This window comes from Lepisosteus platostomus, unplaced genomic scaffold, assembly GCF_059453375.1.
Source record: "Lepisosteus platostomus isolate fLepPlt1 unplaced genomic scaffold, fLepPlt1.hap1 Scaffold_85_H1, whole genome shotgun sequence".
NCBI lineage: Eukaryota > Metazoa > Chordata > Actinopteri > Semionotiformes > Lepisosteidae > Lepisosteus > Lepisosteus platostomus.
In genome coordinates, this window is record NW_028291697.1 from 97624 (window position 1) to 114515 (window position 16892).

Below are 16892 nucleotides of genomic sequence, written 5' to 3' on the forward strand. Positions count from 1 at the left end.
GATGATATTTGCACTTTCTGGAGAGGCGATTTTCTCCACTTCAGTAGCCCGATTTCGTCGATTGCGTGGAGAGGGCTGTAGAATGTGGCGCCGTCTTTCCTGCTCCGTCCATGACAGGCGTGCTGGTCTCTGGAGAGAGAGCACGGTCCATCAGCGCACCCCAATAAAGGCACTGGAAGCAGCTGAATCGCATTGGCGAAGCTCAGCGCTGGGCCGCTGGGCACATCTGACCACAGTTTCCGTAGTGTAGTGGTTATCATGTTTGCCTCACACGCGAAAGGTCCCCGGATCGAAACCGGGCGGAAACAGACCAGACTTCTTCTGTCGCCACGCACAAAAGGGGATTGGGGATTCGCCTAGCGCTGTGATCGAACAGACCCACTCACCTCTTAGTGTGGCGGGATCTGCACAGTGCATGTCGCAGCGCATCCTGCTTTCACTTCAATGCGCGTCCTGATGTACCCCGGTCTCCCGCGTGACAGGTGGGGACAGGTGACAGGTCCTATACTAACGAGGAAGACATCGCTCTCTCCGACCCCCGGCATCGTGTCCCGACCCACCGTGCTGGAAGCCGACTCGTGCTGTGATTCCTTTACGGAGCAGAAATGACAACCGAGGAGCCGAGAGATCATTTCAGCATTTCGCGTCTGAACGGAAAACACAAACGACCAACTCGGAATGATTTGCCTTTGACGCTTATCAAAGCTTTGTGCATCGAACAGACCCACTCACCTCTTAGTGTGGCGGGATCTGCACAGTGCATGTCGCAGCGCTCCCTGCTTTCACTTCAATGTGCTTCCTGATGTCGAGTCGTGTGCCGTGCGGAGGCTCTGAAAGCGAGAGCAATGAAAAGGTGCACGACGCTGTGAAATAAACATTAATAAACGCATATATAACGTCGAAAACACATCTAACACTAGGAGTATACGGCACTCTGCACAGTGTACGAAGGAAATTATTTTCGCAGTAATTAATTATATTGTAGCGTTTGCAGGTTCTTGTTCAGAACTAAAGAACAGTGGAGACGCGATTAACCAAGCACTGACTTTATTTAACAACCACACCAAAACCGAACACAGGGTCTACACACACATGAGAAGACTGACGAAAACGTACACACATTTAGGGTGGTAATTACCTAACAACACACTCTACTTTTACAGGACTACACAGGGCACTAGAATTACTAGGACATTATTTACACAGGTAGGGTCAGCCGCTGGTCATCGTGCTGACCCTCAGACTCTTCCCGGCTACCACTCCCAGCATGCCCAGCGGTACTACGAGCGCCTAGGGGCGCTTCCTCCTCACCACCAGGCGAGGGCGTTACACTGCCCCCACCTGAAGCGTCTGGCGTCTCGCTGACGTCGAACACCCCCCTCAGGCTGTACTCGTATTCGGCAAACTGCTGCGGAACCCTGCGCGAGCGGCCGCTGCACCGCGGTGACGGCTGGCGATCCACGGACGCCCCACTATCGGCCGGCTCCGGCCCCGGCTGCTCCTCTGGAGCCTCCCCACACGGCTCCTCCTCCCGGGCCCGGTAGGGGGCCAGGCGGTCTCGGTGCAGGACCACCACTCTCCCCTGTGTTCGCAACCGGACACGGTAGCAGACCTCGCCCACCACCCAGAGTACCTCAGCGGGCCCCTCCCACGACGGCGCCAGCTTAGGACTGAGGCCTTTGCGGCGCCGCGGGTTGTACACCCAAACCGAGTCCCCGGGCTGGAAGGCAGGCCCCCTGCAGCGCAGGTCGTAGTACAGCTTCTGCCGGACCCCCGCCTGTGTCAGGTGGGTCCGTGCAAAGCTGTGCACCCGCTGCATCCGCTGCCGCAGGTCCCACTCGTAGTCCGGTCCAGCCGGCGGTGCCGACCCGTCTCCGGGCGGCGGGCCGAAGACCAGGTCCACCGGTGTTCGCATTTCCCGGCCCAGCATGAGCGAGGCCGGGGTGCACCCGGTGGATTCCTGGACCGCGGTCCGATACGCCCAGAGCGCAAGGGGGAGGTGGCGGTCCCAGTCCCGTTGGTGCCGGGACACCAGGGTGGCCAGCTGGGTGGCGAGCGTCCGATTAAACCGCTCTACCAACCCGTCGCTCTGGGGATGCAGCGGGGTGGTCCGCGTCTTAGTAATCCCCAGGCGCTGGCACACTCTGGCGAAGACCTGGGACTCGAAGTTACGCCCCTGGTCACTGTGTAACTCCTCCGGCACCCCCAGCCTGGCAAACATCCCCTCCAGCAGTGCATCGGCCACTGTGGGGGCACTCTGGTCTGGGAGGGCGTAGGCCTCCGGCCACTTCGTAAAGTAATCCATGGCCACCAAGACGTAGCGGTTCCCGGCCTCGGTGCGCGGAAACGGGCCCAAAACGTCCACTCCCACCCGCTCCATAGGAGCCCCCACCTGGTGTTGTTGGAGGGGGGCCCGAGAGCGCTCGGGGGGACCCTTCTGCGCCACGCACACCGCACACGTTCGGCAGTACCGCTCCACGTCCCGGTGGCAAAGACCCCAATAAAAATGGCCTCGGAGACGCTGCAGGGTTTTTTTACCGCCGAAGTGCCCCACACCCGGCTGGCCGTGCACCGCTCGGAGCACCGCCCCGCGGAGCGACCGAGGCACCACCAGCTGCCACCGTACCTCGCCACTGGAGGGTACCCGCCACCCCCGGCGCAGCACCCCGTCCTTTACCTCCAAGGCCTCCCACAGGGCGCAGAGGGCCTTGACGGACTTCGGGTGCGGGGCGAGCTCCTCTCGCGTAAGCCGCACTCCTGCTGCCCTCTAGCGGAGCACCGGCCCCACGTCAGGATCAGCTGCCTGACGCTGCGCCAGGTCTGGCAGGCCCACCCCCAGCGGCCCCTCCCGGGCCGTGGCCGCGGCGCTCACCCCCGCCACGGCGCGGACAGCCTCCTCACGCTGCTCCCGCCGGGCGCAGTGATGGCAGTCCGCGGCCTCGCAGGGGCGCCGCGAGAGAGCGTCGGCATTGAGATGGCGAGACCCCGCACGGTGCACGACAGTGAAGTCGTACTCCTGCAGGATCTCTATCCATCGCGCCATCTGTCCCTCTGGCTCCTTAAAGTGGAGCAGCCAGGTGAGGGACGCATGGTCGGTCCTCAACCGGAACCGGGTCCCGAACAGGTACGGCCTGAAGTGGTGGACCGCCGCCATCACCGCCAGCAGCTCGCGACGGGTCACGCAGTAGTTCCGCTCAGGCCTAGTCAGAGCCCGACTATAGTAAGCCACTACGCGCTCCCCATCTGGCCCTTCCTGCGCCAACACCGCCCCCACCCCCGAGTCACTCGCGTCGGTGTCGAGAATATACGGCAACCGCGGGTTGGGGTAGGCCAGCACGGGGGCCCCCACCAGAGCTTCACGCAACCGGCCAAAGGCAGTCTCACAGCCCGAGTCCCAGTCAAAACGGCGGCCCTTGTCGGTGAGGCGGTGCAGCGGGGCAGCGATGCTGGCAAAGTCCCGGACGAACCTCCGATAGTACGAGGCCAACCCCAGAAAGCTGCGGAGCTCCGCGACGGTGCGTGGAGTCGGCCAGCCCCTCACTGCGGCGACCTTACCTGGGTCCGTAGCCACCCCTCGCGATCCAACAACATGTCCCAGGAAGGTCACCTCCCGCCGCAGGAGCTCGCACTTGCGGGGGTTGAGCCTCAGGCCAGCACGGCGGATGCAGGCCAGCACCGCCTGGAGGTTCGTCAAGGCCTGGTCGAAACTCCGTGCATGAACCAGCAGATCGTCCAGATACAACACACACTGGTTCCGCGGGACCGATGCCAGCACCCTCTCCATCAGCCTCTCGAACGTCGCCGGGGCATTGCACAGGCCAAAAGGCATGACAGTAAACTGCCAGAGGCCCTGGCCGATGGAAAAGGCCATCTTCGGGCGAGCATCGGGAGCAAGCGGTACCTGCCAGTAGCCGCAGCGGAGGTCCAAGGAGCTGAACCAGGTCGACCCGGTGATGTAGTCCAGGGCGTCATCTATCCTCGGCAGGGGGTAGGAATCTTTCCGGGTGACCTCGTTCAGCTTGCGGTAGTTGACGCAGAACCTCCACGAGCCGTCTTTTTTTTTAACCAGTACGGCTGGCGCCGACCACGGGCTCGCGGAGGGCTCAATCACCCCCGCTGCGGCCATCTCCCGGATCTTTTCCTCGGCGGCGGTCCGCTTGGCGTGAATCATGCGTCCCGGTGGGATGCGGATGGGCCGAGCGTCGCCGGTGTTGATCTCGTGTTGGACCAGGGCAGTGCGGGTGCAGTCCTCATCTCTCGCCGCAAAGAGGTCTTCGTTCTGGGCGAGTAGCTCCTGGAGCCGCTGCCGCTGGTCCTGATCGAGGCCCTCGCAGCTCCGCTGGTAGAGATCCTCAACGGCGCGCCTCGCTTCCACGCAACGCTCGGCCCCCGCCGCCGCTACCTTGTCTGGCCCCCCGGCCGACTCAGGAGCAGGATCCGGCACGCTCGCTCCCCGGCTCGCAGGCCTGGTCTGCCCCGGCGACTGACGCCGCCGCCGCCGCTGCCTCTTGTTCCCCCGGCTCCGGCAAGCCCGCGTCCCTCTGCCTTCGCCGGACCTGCCCTCCACCAGGTGCAGTCGCTCCCCCTGCCACACCAACTCCTGCCAGTCCAAGTTCAACCTGGCCCCCACTCGCTGCAGTAGGTCCAGCCCCAGAATGCAGTCCTCCTGGATGGGTGCAAGGTAGCAGGGGTGGCGCACCGTCGCTGCACCCAGACGGAAGGCAAGCACCCGTTTCCCCCGGACTGCAGCGAGCTGTCCCGTCACGGTCCTCAGCCGCAGGCTGGAGGCCTCCCATCCTGGGGGGTTGGTGCCCTCGGTGTCGGGGAGGACGCCCGGCCGAAGTAGGGTTACTGATGAACCGGTGTCGAGTAGGGCCAGGCAGGGTTGGTCCTCAATCCGGCAGTGGAGGTACAGGCCCCGGCTACAGCCGACTCGCCCCACGGTGGCGTGAGGGGCGCCGGTTTTTACAGCGCTCTCCGGAGCGGGGGTTGAGGTGTTCAAGGGCGGCCTTCCCCGCGCTGAGCCGCCCCGTTCCCGTTTCCCGACGCCGATCGGGGAGAGCGAGGTTCGGGTGCCCGGCAGAACCGGGCTCGGTGTCCTCTCTTCCCGCAGCGGTTGCAAATCAGCGTGCGGGGCTGGCTCCTCTTCCCCCTCGCTGGATTCCTCCGTCGCCGCCTCGGTCAGCCGGCAGGGCGCACTGCGTCTGCTGGCGCTGCCAGTCACCCCGAACACTACCTCAGCCCGTGTAGCAAGGGCCAAGGCCTGCTCCAGCGATGTTGGCGCGGCCAGCTGCACGTGGCGCCGCAGCTCCTCGGGCGAGATGGCCTTGAGAAAGGCCTGGAGAGCCATCTCCCGCTGCGCCTCCCGGGGGAAAGTTGGGTATCCTCGGCGGGCGAGGAACATGACATCCGCGGCGACCGGGCCCAGTCGCTCTCCTGGTCGGCGCCGCCGCAGGGCCAGCCTCTCCCGCATCAAGTCCGGCGCCTCCTCTACACCGAAGCGCAGCTGGAGGGCTGCTGCCAGCGCCGTGTAGTCGCCTCTGTCCTCCTCCGGGACGTCCAGGAGCACCTGGCAGGCCGCTCCTTCCAGCGCCGCCGCCAGGTGGCCTGCCATCTCCGCCCGGCTCCAGCCATTCGTCCAGGTTGCGAGCTGGAACTGCGCCTCATAGGTCTCCCAAGGCGCTTCACCATCGTAGCGACCTGGTCGCACCCGCGCCGATGGGTGTGGGAATCGCTGATCGGCTCCGGCAGGGAGGGCATCCTCTCTCCGGGGCGGCCGCCCCAATACTACTGGCGGGACCACTACTGGGTAGCCCTGGAAAGGGCTGTGGCCACCTGTCGCACCCAGGAGTTGCTCAGGCTCCCTATGTGCGACGCCGATGGGTTCTGCGTCTTTCAGCGTCAGCCGGCGCTTTACGGAATCGGGTAGTGTCTGCCACGAGTTGTTCATTCTGCCCGCTTCTGACACCAATGTAGCGCTTGCAGGTTCTTGTTCAGAACTAAAGAACAGTGGAGACGCGATTAACCAAGCACTGATTTTATTTAACAACCACACCAAAACCTAACACAGGATCTACACACACACATGAGGAGACTGACGAAAACGTACGCACATTTAGGGTGGTAATTACCTAACAACACACTCTACTTTTACAGGACTACACAGGGCACTAGAATTACTAGGACATTATTTACACAGGTAGGGTCAGCCGCTGGTCATCGTGCTGACCCTCAGACTCTTCCCGGCTACCACTCCCAGCATGCCCAGCGGTACTACGAGCGCCTAGGGGCGCTTCCTCCTCACCACCAGGCGAGGGCGTTAAAATATTTACTATATTTATTATACACGTGTAAATTAATTACTGCGAAAATAATTTACTTCGTACACTGTGCAGAGTGCCGTATACTCCTAGTGTTAGATGTGTTTTCGACGTTATATATGCATTTATTAATGTCGTCGATTTTACGGTTGCAATTCGACGTTGATTATACGTCGAGGCGACGTATATATACGTATAGCCGTATTTTCGCCGTGAATATACGTATATTCGACGAATCAATGCCCACAGCTTGGCATACAAGGGTTTTGCGGAGGGGTCTTGCCACCTGCCTGAAAAAAAAACAGTAAAATTTTTGAGTGCCTATAGAGTTTCTATTTTTATTTTCTTGAGAAAAGTTGATACCATTTCCTGGAAACCCCGTCCCCCATCAGTGCGCGGTGCCCGGGGAAAAATCTGTAGGGGGGCTTCTGAAATTCTGAGGGGGGGTGATATTTCGGTTGAAACGGAGCTGTACGGTGCAGCTACCCAAATGAAATCTCGCAGCTATGCCATTGATTAGTGCTTCATGATAGAAGATATCGACTAGCAATCTGGTATTTGCGATGAAGTTCAGTTTCACATTTTTCGTCACTCTCACTGGAGAGTATTGCCTGGAGCGAAAAGTACCATAAGCGTTCATTTTTGCAGCTACATGGACGTTCTGAATCGTTAAGAAAAAATGTTGTAAAACCAACAGAAAGCACAGACTGCTATAACTAGTCCTAGTTATATAACGATTTTAAGTATAATGATAAACTACTGCAAGGAATCGGTCCACCTGAGCAAACAGGATCGTAATGTTGACACTCAATAACGACACTGATATGTGCAGTTCCTGGACGGATAGCCCTCCTGCCCATCAAACAGACTGAGTGACTGTTCGTGTCATTTAGTGTTGTCTGACCATTGACAAAGTACAACTATTTTTTCAGGGCGCAAATTAAGTTATTTAATAACGTGGATTAAATAACTGGATGGCGTGGATTTTTGTCTTAAAGGAAACAGAAGTAGGAGATATATATATGTAGTTCAGGTGGGTAGCTGCGTCAGCATGCGTAGGCTGCAAAGGAACAAGTAATAGGTTTATTCCATGCTGAAAAAAAGAAGAAAGAGAACACAACGTTTCGGCCGTGGAGCCTTCTTCAGGTGTGAGAGAGACAGGGCAGTAGGCAAAGGTAAAGTAGCTGGAGAACAAAGGTTGGGAGGGAGGAGGAGTGAGAGGCGGGAGCAGGGGACAGAAAGAGAGGCCAATCAAGAGGTGTGAAGTCAGAATGGGTGCAGAGAGGTGTGAAATGAAACTTCCAATGAATGGAGAAAATTTAAAAGAACAGTAATCTGTCGTTAAGGGAAGGGAGAATGTGTGATCCTAACTGCAGAATAATTTTAGTTTCGGTGGTCTTTCTGATGTATGAGTTCGGAAAACCGTCTTTGAGAACACAGACGGAGAGATTAGTGTGGTCGTGGCCGTCAGAGGTGAAATGAGAAACAATGGGCTTGGAGAGATCTTTGTATGTTTTTGGTGTTTTCCTTGTTTGTGAAATACATATACACACGCACGACACTAACATAAACACACCTCATAATAAAAGAGCAAAGCATTAAGTAGCAGGATTTAAAGGACGTTGAGACCCGAGAATCGCCCTGATTGAGCTCAGTGTGTAAGTCCACCCTGGAGCAAAAGCAGCGATGCTGGCATTCTGGGCATGGTGAATTACTGATCAAGAAAGGGGGTTTTCGAGGTCTCGTTCCTTACCTGTGAACAGTGTGGTGTAAGTCCTCTCTAAAGTCTCTGAGAGGCATTTAGATCTGGAGGTAACAGACGCCCTTGGCTGAATGAGTGCAGGAATGCACAGGTTTTTCAAGTGAAAGCATCCCCTTACTGTATGAGCTGTTACCTCACACACGACAAAAGTAAAAGAGACCGAACATGTGTACTAACTGATGGTTTGAGAAAGTGGTGGAAGGGTCCGTTTATATATCGGAAAAGTGTAAGTTGAAGGAAAAGAAGGAGAAAAATATGGGAAAAGCTGAGTTTGTCAGAGGGAGTCTGGGGCGAAGACACCTGTAAAATAAGCATATGCGTATTGATTGGCAAAAGCACAAGCATGTAGCTCCCACCCTGGTGCACGGCCGGCACCAGTGGTGGAAGATACATGAGAAAAAAAAGAAATTGGGATGTGACTTCTTAAGTGTGTTTACGGGGAAAACAAAAACCCGGAAGAAAAGATACTTTACTCGCTACGAAAGAGTATAAACAAAAGCGAAAAGAGGCAGTGCAGGAGAATCAGAAACTAAAAGAAGAATTAATTCCTGGTCGCACTGCACTAGTTAATGTGTTATATCCTGCTCTCCCATAGGGGAACAGACAGGCAGGAAATGAAAATAATTGGGATCAATTCCCACAGTGACCATATGGAGACGGGGGGTCTGGGTGGGATGACACCTGGTACGAGTGTGATAGAGACAGAACAGGAACTCCCTTCTTAAACAGAGGGTGCCTGCAGACCTGTACTCTCACCCTAAGTGGGAGAGGGCCTGATGTAGCGGGGGCTGGCGCTGTTGATGACAGCGTCACTCTAAGTGTCTCGCACCCCATCGAGGGGGTCCGTACTCGCACCTACCTTCCCTGATTCCCCCATACGATCAAATCCAAAACCGGAAGATATTGACTGGTGGGCTAAAGTACCGCACCCAAAATTAGGAATGCAGCGAACCTGGAGTGCACTTCAGGAATTAAAAGGATTCATGTAGAAGTAAAACAAGAATACAGCACATTGTAGTACGAAGAGAAAAATATATTCTCGATGTGTATGTGTGTTTTATGAATTTGTGTGCCGGCATGTATGTGTGTAACTGTGAGTTTTTGTATACTAAATGACGGTGTGAGTGTGTTTAGCCAGCGGGACTGGCTAGAGACGTAACTAAAGAGACTTGATGAAAATCAACTTAAGGAGATTGGAAAATATAAGAGCGTCTGAAACGTATAAGTACAGTACAGGTGGACGTAAAAGTAGTTAGATAAACAGTGTTTGTATTTTTATACAATTAGTTGCAATAGTGAAAACAATTTGGGTTTATTCGAATGTCTCAGACATGCTGAAACGCTGTAGGTTTAGAATCGAGACTGGGGAGAATAACGTCTTGTGAGAAGATCTGTTTACCTAACGATTAGATCCTGTAAATCCCTTGTAGCCTACCTAAGTCTGTCCCAGTCCAGTGGATTAAAATGTACTGTTAATGGAGTGTTGGTTTCTCTGTTAGGGGATACTGGAGCACTACTGTCATGCTTGTTTCACTCCTCTGTTCAACAGTGTGCTATAGAGTAATGTATATGGGGAGATGGCAGGAGGCCACAGGAGTATTGGGGCACCAAGTTTTACTTGCTGAGTACCAGATTTTAATGGGTGGTTTTATCCCAGATCTATTGGGTTGGAATATTATGCATTACAAAGAATGACTATCCAGAACAGGGTATCACGTGGCTTCAACTGACTGTGATCACTCAGTATGTTGATGGTATTCTGAGTGCTTCCCCTGACGAGGAAACCCACAAGTCTGAGTTGCTTCAGCTTTAGAGTGTCTAATATTAAGCAGTTATGATAAGGCCCTTTTGTGTCGAGCATTGTGTGATTTTAACAGGGCCAGGGTGCAATATTTTTACGGGGTGAGCACAACTTTTAACAGATCTGCTTAAGGGGGGAGTGCAGTACAAGGACAAGATTGCCTTGGTACCAGCAGCAAAAGCCGCCTGTAATAATTTGAAACAAGCTCTCTTACAGGTGCTGAGACTGGGGTTTCCTCAGATGGATCAACCATTCTTTGTATGTAAGTGTGGACAAAGGGTTCTGGGCAGCTGTGCTGACGCAGGAGCATGGAGGTAGGCACTATTATACCATTCGATACTGTAGCCAAAGGGTGGGGGACGGTGAAAATTGAAGAAAATGTAATACTGTTTACTGATGGGTCCTCTCTGATGCATGAGGGAGAACAGAGAACAGGCTGAGCCGTTACAACAGAATTCGAGGTGCTAACAATCGGAAAATGCCCCTCCACTGCCTCAGCACAGCAAGCCAGTTAAGAGCACTGATGGAAGATTGTAAAAAGAAAGATGTTAAAAGGTTACTGTATATGTATATAATGTATGTATTTGTTGCATGTAGGCCACAATTCTGGATGGCTATGGAGAAATAAGATTCTCTCACAACGGCAGGGACTCCAGTTAAGAATACTGGGCTTGTCTCTGAACTGATTTGTAGTTTTACAGCTGCCGACAGAAGCAGCTTGAGTAAGGTGTCAATAACACAATAAATAAAGAATTCCAGTAACTCAAGGTAACAACCATGCAGATGCAGATGCCAGACGAGCGGCACTGGGAGGGCGGGAGTCTGAGACCCCTGTGAAACCTCTACTGGGGAAAAGGGAGAATTCAGGTTGAGGCCTTTAATAGATGTTTAATAGTGGTTAGAACAAATGTGTAAAGAATGTGGGGTTGTATGATGATGTGATGTGGGCTGGCACATACCCAAGTGTATGATAAAGATGATCCCGTGGTACGGACTGCCCTGCCCCTTGGATACTGATCTAGGGGCAGACTACACTGGGAAGGTGTGCCAGGCTGTAATTGCCTCACTAGGGGTAAGTTGGAAGTCACATTGCCCCCATCACCCACAGTCTGAAAGACCAACTAAGGAAATATCAACTGAAGGGACACCGTGGGTAGATGCTCTACCTGCAGTCCTGTGCACCCCCAACATTCTTCTTTGCGCATCTGTGAAAGGTAAACTCTTGAGCAAACTCTGAACCAGCTCTAAGGAAACTAATCTGATTAGACGTTACTTTGACTCATCTTTTTACTCTCAGTGCTGGATTGCTCAAACTCCAGCTAGGGTTAGGTTTAACATTCCCACGCTACTTAGACACTTTGTTTACGCTCAGTGCTGGATTTTGGGAACTTCAGGACGAGTGGGAATTTTCTCCTATCTGTCAATTCTGTTTTGTTTTGGAGACTCTTGGCTGCCTATATTGTACAGTGCAGCGTGAAGGAAACATTTTCCAAAACTGTGTCAGCTCAAAAGTTGTAAGAAAACCTCTCCAGCTGCTTTACCTCTCTTCATTTTTGTCATTTAATGTGACAATCGATGTATAACTGGAGCCTCACATATGCAAATGGTGAGGCTCCAGTTCGACACCACTTTACAGTATATGACAAAAGCATGGCAGACTGTGCCGGACCAGCTGGTAACTTCCGCTTATTTTGACCATATTAAACATTGGAAATCTTCCCACTTGCATTTGTGACACTTGATTTTGGCTCCACCTAAGACACTCTTAAATCTTCAAACACTTTTCTCTTCTCCCGCAACACTCTTGTCTGTCGGCACTGTGTGGCAGCGTTGCAGGACAACCCATCTCACCACGGAAAGGAACCTAACAGCTTTGGTAAGAGAGGAGGAAAGGACATGGCCCGTACGGGGCTCGAACCCGTGACCTTGGCGTTATTAGCACCACACTCTAACCAACTGAGCTAACCGGCCTCGTGACAGTGCCCCTCTCTGTGCTGCAAAAAATCAAACTCAGGGAATTTCTTTTGTCCTCCTTTGAATAGAAAGCCGTGTAATTCAGTGTACGGGCTTTCTCATGCAGTTTCATGGTTTCACAGCATTATTCAGCTGATTTTAAATGTACCTAAAGGAGAAACATTATTGAAGACCATCAATTACCAAGAGCTTTTGTCAAAGGTTTTGGTGGTCATTTTTAATGACCACAGAGCACTATGACCTCAGTTTTACATCTCATCCAAAAGACAGCGCCCTTTTACAACACAGCTTCTCCGTCACTATATTGGGAGATTGGGACCCGCACAGACCTCAGGGTGAGCGCCTCCCCGCTGGCCCCATTAACACCACTTTCAGCTGGAAGCTTTGTTTTTCCCTGTAGCTCACCCTCATCCAGGTACTGACCTGGCTCACACCTGCTTAGCTTCAGTGGGTTTTCAGTTGCGAGTTGCAAAAGTTGGGATGCAAGTGATGGAGCCGTTCGCTGCAAAAGCCACTGCATTGGCCAGGAATCGAAACCAAGCCTCCTGCGTGGCAGGTGAGAGTTCTAACAATGAACCACCAATGCTCAATGCCTGTACCTTCAAAAAAGACGCTTTTTTGGTGCTGTGTGCAAAAAGCGTCGACATCTACTTCCAGCTGCAAAATGCCATCCGCGGACGCTGTGAATTTATTTATTTAGACACCGCTCAGAATCCCCTGTAAGATTCTCCTTCAATTCCGTTTTGCAGTGCTTTAGCTCTTTCAAAAGGCTTCGCTTTGCTAGTCACAATCCAAGGCTTGTGACAGCATTTGAAAACACTTGCCACTGCGTTGGCCGGGAATCGAACCCGGGTCAACTGCTTGGAAGGTAGCTATGCTCACCACTATACCACCAACACATGCCCGGGGGAACCCTCCAGGACACCACCAGAGAATGCTCACGATTTCAGAAGCTGTCTCCGGGACGTGCTGATTCCACACATCCTGAATAAATCATGTTATTGTTAGTTGCTGTAGCTAGACGTTCAAATGAGTTTCATGGCCAGATGGACTGTTTCCTCAAGTGGTATAGTATTGCAGTAAGACAGCACGATGCCTGCAAGACTATGTCACGCTAAACGCCACAGATTGTGTTTGTCCGTTCGTGTCAGTCGTCCTGCAGCCACGGGAAGTGGGACACAAACATGCTGCAATGCTTTCAAGACATTAGGATTTGTTTGTGCAACATCCGAGAAGAGTACTTGTGGCTTGAATGTGACTGAGCAAGGTGTTTAAAGACAGAGACTGAAAACTGTTAAAGGATGAGTCAAAGTAACGTCTAATCGGATTAGTTTCCTTAGAGCTGGTTCAGAGTTTGCTCAAGAGTTTACCTTTCACAGATGCGCAAAGAAGAATGTTGGGGGTGCACGCTTCAAGGCGCCTTACAGCTGTAGGGAGTGATTTCAGACGATTCGTGGCGTGTGCTCATTCCCATATACCGTACGCCCCGGGGTGCAGTGCTAGGATGACGTACAATACTGCTTGGACACGTAACGGCGTTATATGCAAGTGCGGGACGTGAGGGTTTTGCGTTTGTTCGTTTTGTTTTGCTCTGCTTTGCTTTGTTTTGCTTTCCATCGCGTTGGTAAGAGCGTAAATAAAAAGGCGATTCCTGTGTCGACCACTAATGTAAGAGCTATTTCAAGTGCGCCGTGGTGCGGCTTTTCAAATGCTTAACAGGATGATTTTGCATGCACGCGTGCTTTCATGCAGTCGTGTGTGCAACCATGTCTGCTTACGTGCAAACGGGCGTGGTTTCATGTATGCAAAAAACTTTCCTGGGCTCTTCTGAAGCACATAAAATTATTTGGAGATATACATTTCTCTTATTTCCCTCTTAGGCTCTAGAATTGATAACTTTTTTTTCATTTTTGGCATTTTTCATCATTTTCCAGAAAGTGGTTGCAAGCCCGATATCATGCGAAGAAACTTCAGGATTCGGGGATCAGTCAATGGATTTTCTTCAAAGTTGGATTTTTGCACTCTGTGGACACAGAGATGTTGTTCTATAATGGTTTTTTTTTTCAAATTTAAAAATATCATTTTTTCATGGAGCTTTGAATGGGATGGATTCACCCTCCTTTAGCTAGGACAGAGCTCCAGGAGCCTGGGTAGGATTCTAGCTTTCTCCCCTTGCAGGCACCTGGCACAGAAGACAATATTTTTTTCCTTAAAATCTTTTTTTTTGTGTTCCTTGTTGTTCCAAACTTAATTTTAATCACTTTTAATTAGAGATTTTATTAAAAATAGTGCAATAAATGACTAATTTCACAAAAATTAATGTAATATAAAACGGATGTTTTCAACTTTATTGTAGTGTTTTAGAAACTAATATGTCTTCAAAAATGGTTGTTTTTCACTCCTATGAATGAAAACTGTTGTTATATGATGTTTGTTTTTTTCAAATTTTAAATGATCATTTTTTCATGGAGCTTTGAAGGGGATGGATTCACCCTCCTTTAGCCAGGACAGAGCTCCAGGAGCCTGGGTAGGATTCTAGCTTTCTCCCCTTGCAGGCACCTGGCACAGAAGACATCATTTTTTTCCTCTTGCTCAGGGCCGCTGGAATGCAGGTAGATTCTTTTCAACATGCTTTTACATAATATGTTGTAACAATGATTTCAAAAAGAAACTACAGAAGCCTTACAGATTAAAAATATCTCACCTTGTGCTCATTTCCCTCTATTCCCCGTGTTGCAGTGGTGGGATGACGTAAATTACTGCTTCGACACGTAACGGCATTATAATCAAGTGCAAGAGCTGAGGGCTTTAGTTTTGTTTCGTTTTCCATGGCGTTCGTAAGCGCGCAAATCAAAGGCAATTCCTGCGTCTAACACGAATGTAAATGCTTTTGAAAGTGCAGTGTGGTGCATTTGTGGTTTGTTGATGTTTTTTCTGTCTGCCAAAGTTGCATTTTGACATCCGGACGGGGAGACTTTATCATTTGAACGTGAAGCCAGCCTTAAACCCTCTGAGGCGTGTCTGTCTGCCGGCACGTATTTTGTGAAAGGTATTTTTTTTTTTAACGGAGAGCGACTTTGAAAACGTTTCCGCAGCCACCTCGCACTCCGTGTTAGATTATAGGAGGAATGCGGCAGCGGCGAGCTCGCTGTAGTCGTGGCCGAGTGGTTAAGGCGATGGACTCGAAATCCATTGGGGACTCCCCGCGCAGGTTCGAATCCTGCCGACTACGGCGTCTGCCGCACGTCGCTTTGTGCCTGCGCTGAAAAGGTGTAGTGCCGCTTCTCCTTTCCTCGTGCTATAAAAACGCTAAATCGCTTGTCCCCGCTGCCATGGAAATCAATTCTTCAGGTAACCACACACTTTGTGTTCGCACCTCTGGTGCTCTACTTATGCCTTTGAAAACCTAATGAATAAAGCTGAAAGAATCGACACAATATGTAGGTGCTCGTAAAGCACGCAGTAAAGAACTGTTAACAGCAAGGGTTTCAGTGGGTTAACTGAGGAGAAGGCGTGATCGCTAATTGTTGACTTTGTATTTGGTGTTAGAAACACTCTTACTGTGCATGACGTGCAACAAATGTAGCCACAGAAATTGCATCACGCTTTCATGTATGCTATTGCAGACACCAACGTTGCCTAGATAGAAAACCGAAATAGCCGTGGGTTTGCTTGCTGGTCTGAAGGATCTCTCTTCGAATCTCTATCATTTGTCAATGGAAGTAAAAGGCGCTGCAATCTCATACGTTCAGAATCAAACTCGCAGCTGTTGTTCGACTTTATTTCTTGACTAATTACAACTGAGTGTTGCATGAGCAGTTACGTAAACTTGTCTGGTATATTTGAACACAGATGCCGTTCTTCAATTAAAACTAAGTACATTGTCAGGGACATTCAGTTCTATAAAAACAAGAGACAGACAAGAGAATATTTCTACCTTTCATGTGGAGTACGTGTTGACTTACTGATCGGAATAATTGAAAAGTTCGGGTCATAGCCGATGCAGTGCGTGCTAATTAGAACAACAGCAACGCTGAGCTCTCAGCACCGTACTGAGCCCAGGTGTTTTTCTAAAGCTGTCAGGTGCAGTTCATTTACAGTACGCCCCGTGTCTCAACGGTAGGACGGAGTCAAATACTGCCTCGACACGCAACAGCATTATAATAAACCGCAGGACTTGAGGGCTGTTCTCTTTGAATGTTCCAAGGCATTCGTAAGAGCGTAGGTCAAGGGCCATTCGTGCATCTCCTGTAACTCGAGTAAAAATGCTATTCAAAGTGCAGTGACTGAAATCGTCGTCCACATGTCTCCGTTGTTGATTTATTTCTGTCTAAGAAAGTTCTATTTTCATGTCCGAACGGGGAGACTTTATCATTCCAACTTGAAGCCACCCTTAAGTACTCTGAGGTGTGTGTCTGCTTACACGTATGGCGTAAAAGGTTTCTTAAACGGAGAGCGAACTTGAAAAAAGTTGCCGCCGCCGCCGCCTCGCACTCCCTGTTCGATTGTAGCAAGAAGCCAACAGCTGGCGTATTTACTGTAATCGTGGCCGAGTGGTTAAGGCAACAAATTCGAAATCTGTTTGGGTCTCCCTGCGCAGGTTCAAATTCTGCCGACTACGGTGCTCTCGTGCGTGCATGAAAAAGGACCAGCGCTGTTTTGTTTTCGCTGGGACCTTTAACACTCTAAATCGCCTAGACCCACTGCCTTGGAAATCGATTCTTCAGCACCCACGAGTGACGCTTTGCAGCTGGACGCAGATAACGATGCTTTTCTGCAACGAGCTTTCCAGCTGAATTTTCTCGGCAGCTCCATACTGAACCTGTTCTCCATTGCAACATAGCGGAGGCTCGTCACGTCTATAGCAAGGCTGTGTAGGACCGCATACGCCACAGTGACTTGTACACAGACCACATGAAAGGCAAGCAAAATACACTTTTAAAATTCCAAAGACTCACAAGGTCAGAGGAACAGCGATGACCTGAACAGATCTGTTACAGAAGTCTAGGTTGACCTTTTTAGAGCTGTAATTGCA

At 51.3% G+C, this 16892-nt stretch overlaps 4 non-coding genes across 4 annotated transcripts; 2 read left to right on the plus strand and 2 right to left on the minus strand.

The window, feature by feature from the left end:
- Positions 1-11780: 11780 nt before the first annotated feature.
- Positions 11781-11854, minus strand: trnai-aau (transfer RNA isoleucine (anticodon AAU)). The gene has a single exon. It is a non-coding gene; the product is annotated as a tRNA-Ile (tRNA).
- An 830-nt stretch (positions 11855-12684) lies between these two features.
- trnag-ucc (transfer RNA glycine (anticodon UCC)) lies at positions 12685-12756 on the minus strand. The gene has a single exon. It is a non-coding gene; the product is annotated as a tRNA-Gly (tRNA).
- A 2251-nt stretch (positions 12757-15007) lies between these two features.
- trnas-cga (transfer RNA serine (anticodon CGA)) lies at positions 15008-15089 on the plus strand. Its single transcript has one exon. It is a non-coding gene; the product is annotated as a tRNA-Ser (tRNA).
- Positions 15090-16396: 1307 nt separating this feature from the next.
- trnas-cga (transfer RNA serine (anticodon CGA)) lies at positions 16397-16478 on the plus strand. The gene has a single exon. It is a non-coding gene; the product is annotated as a tRNA-Ser (tRNA).
- The last annotated feature ends 414 nt before the right edge of the window (positions 16479-16892 follow it).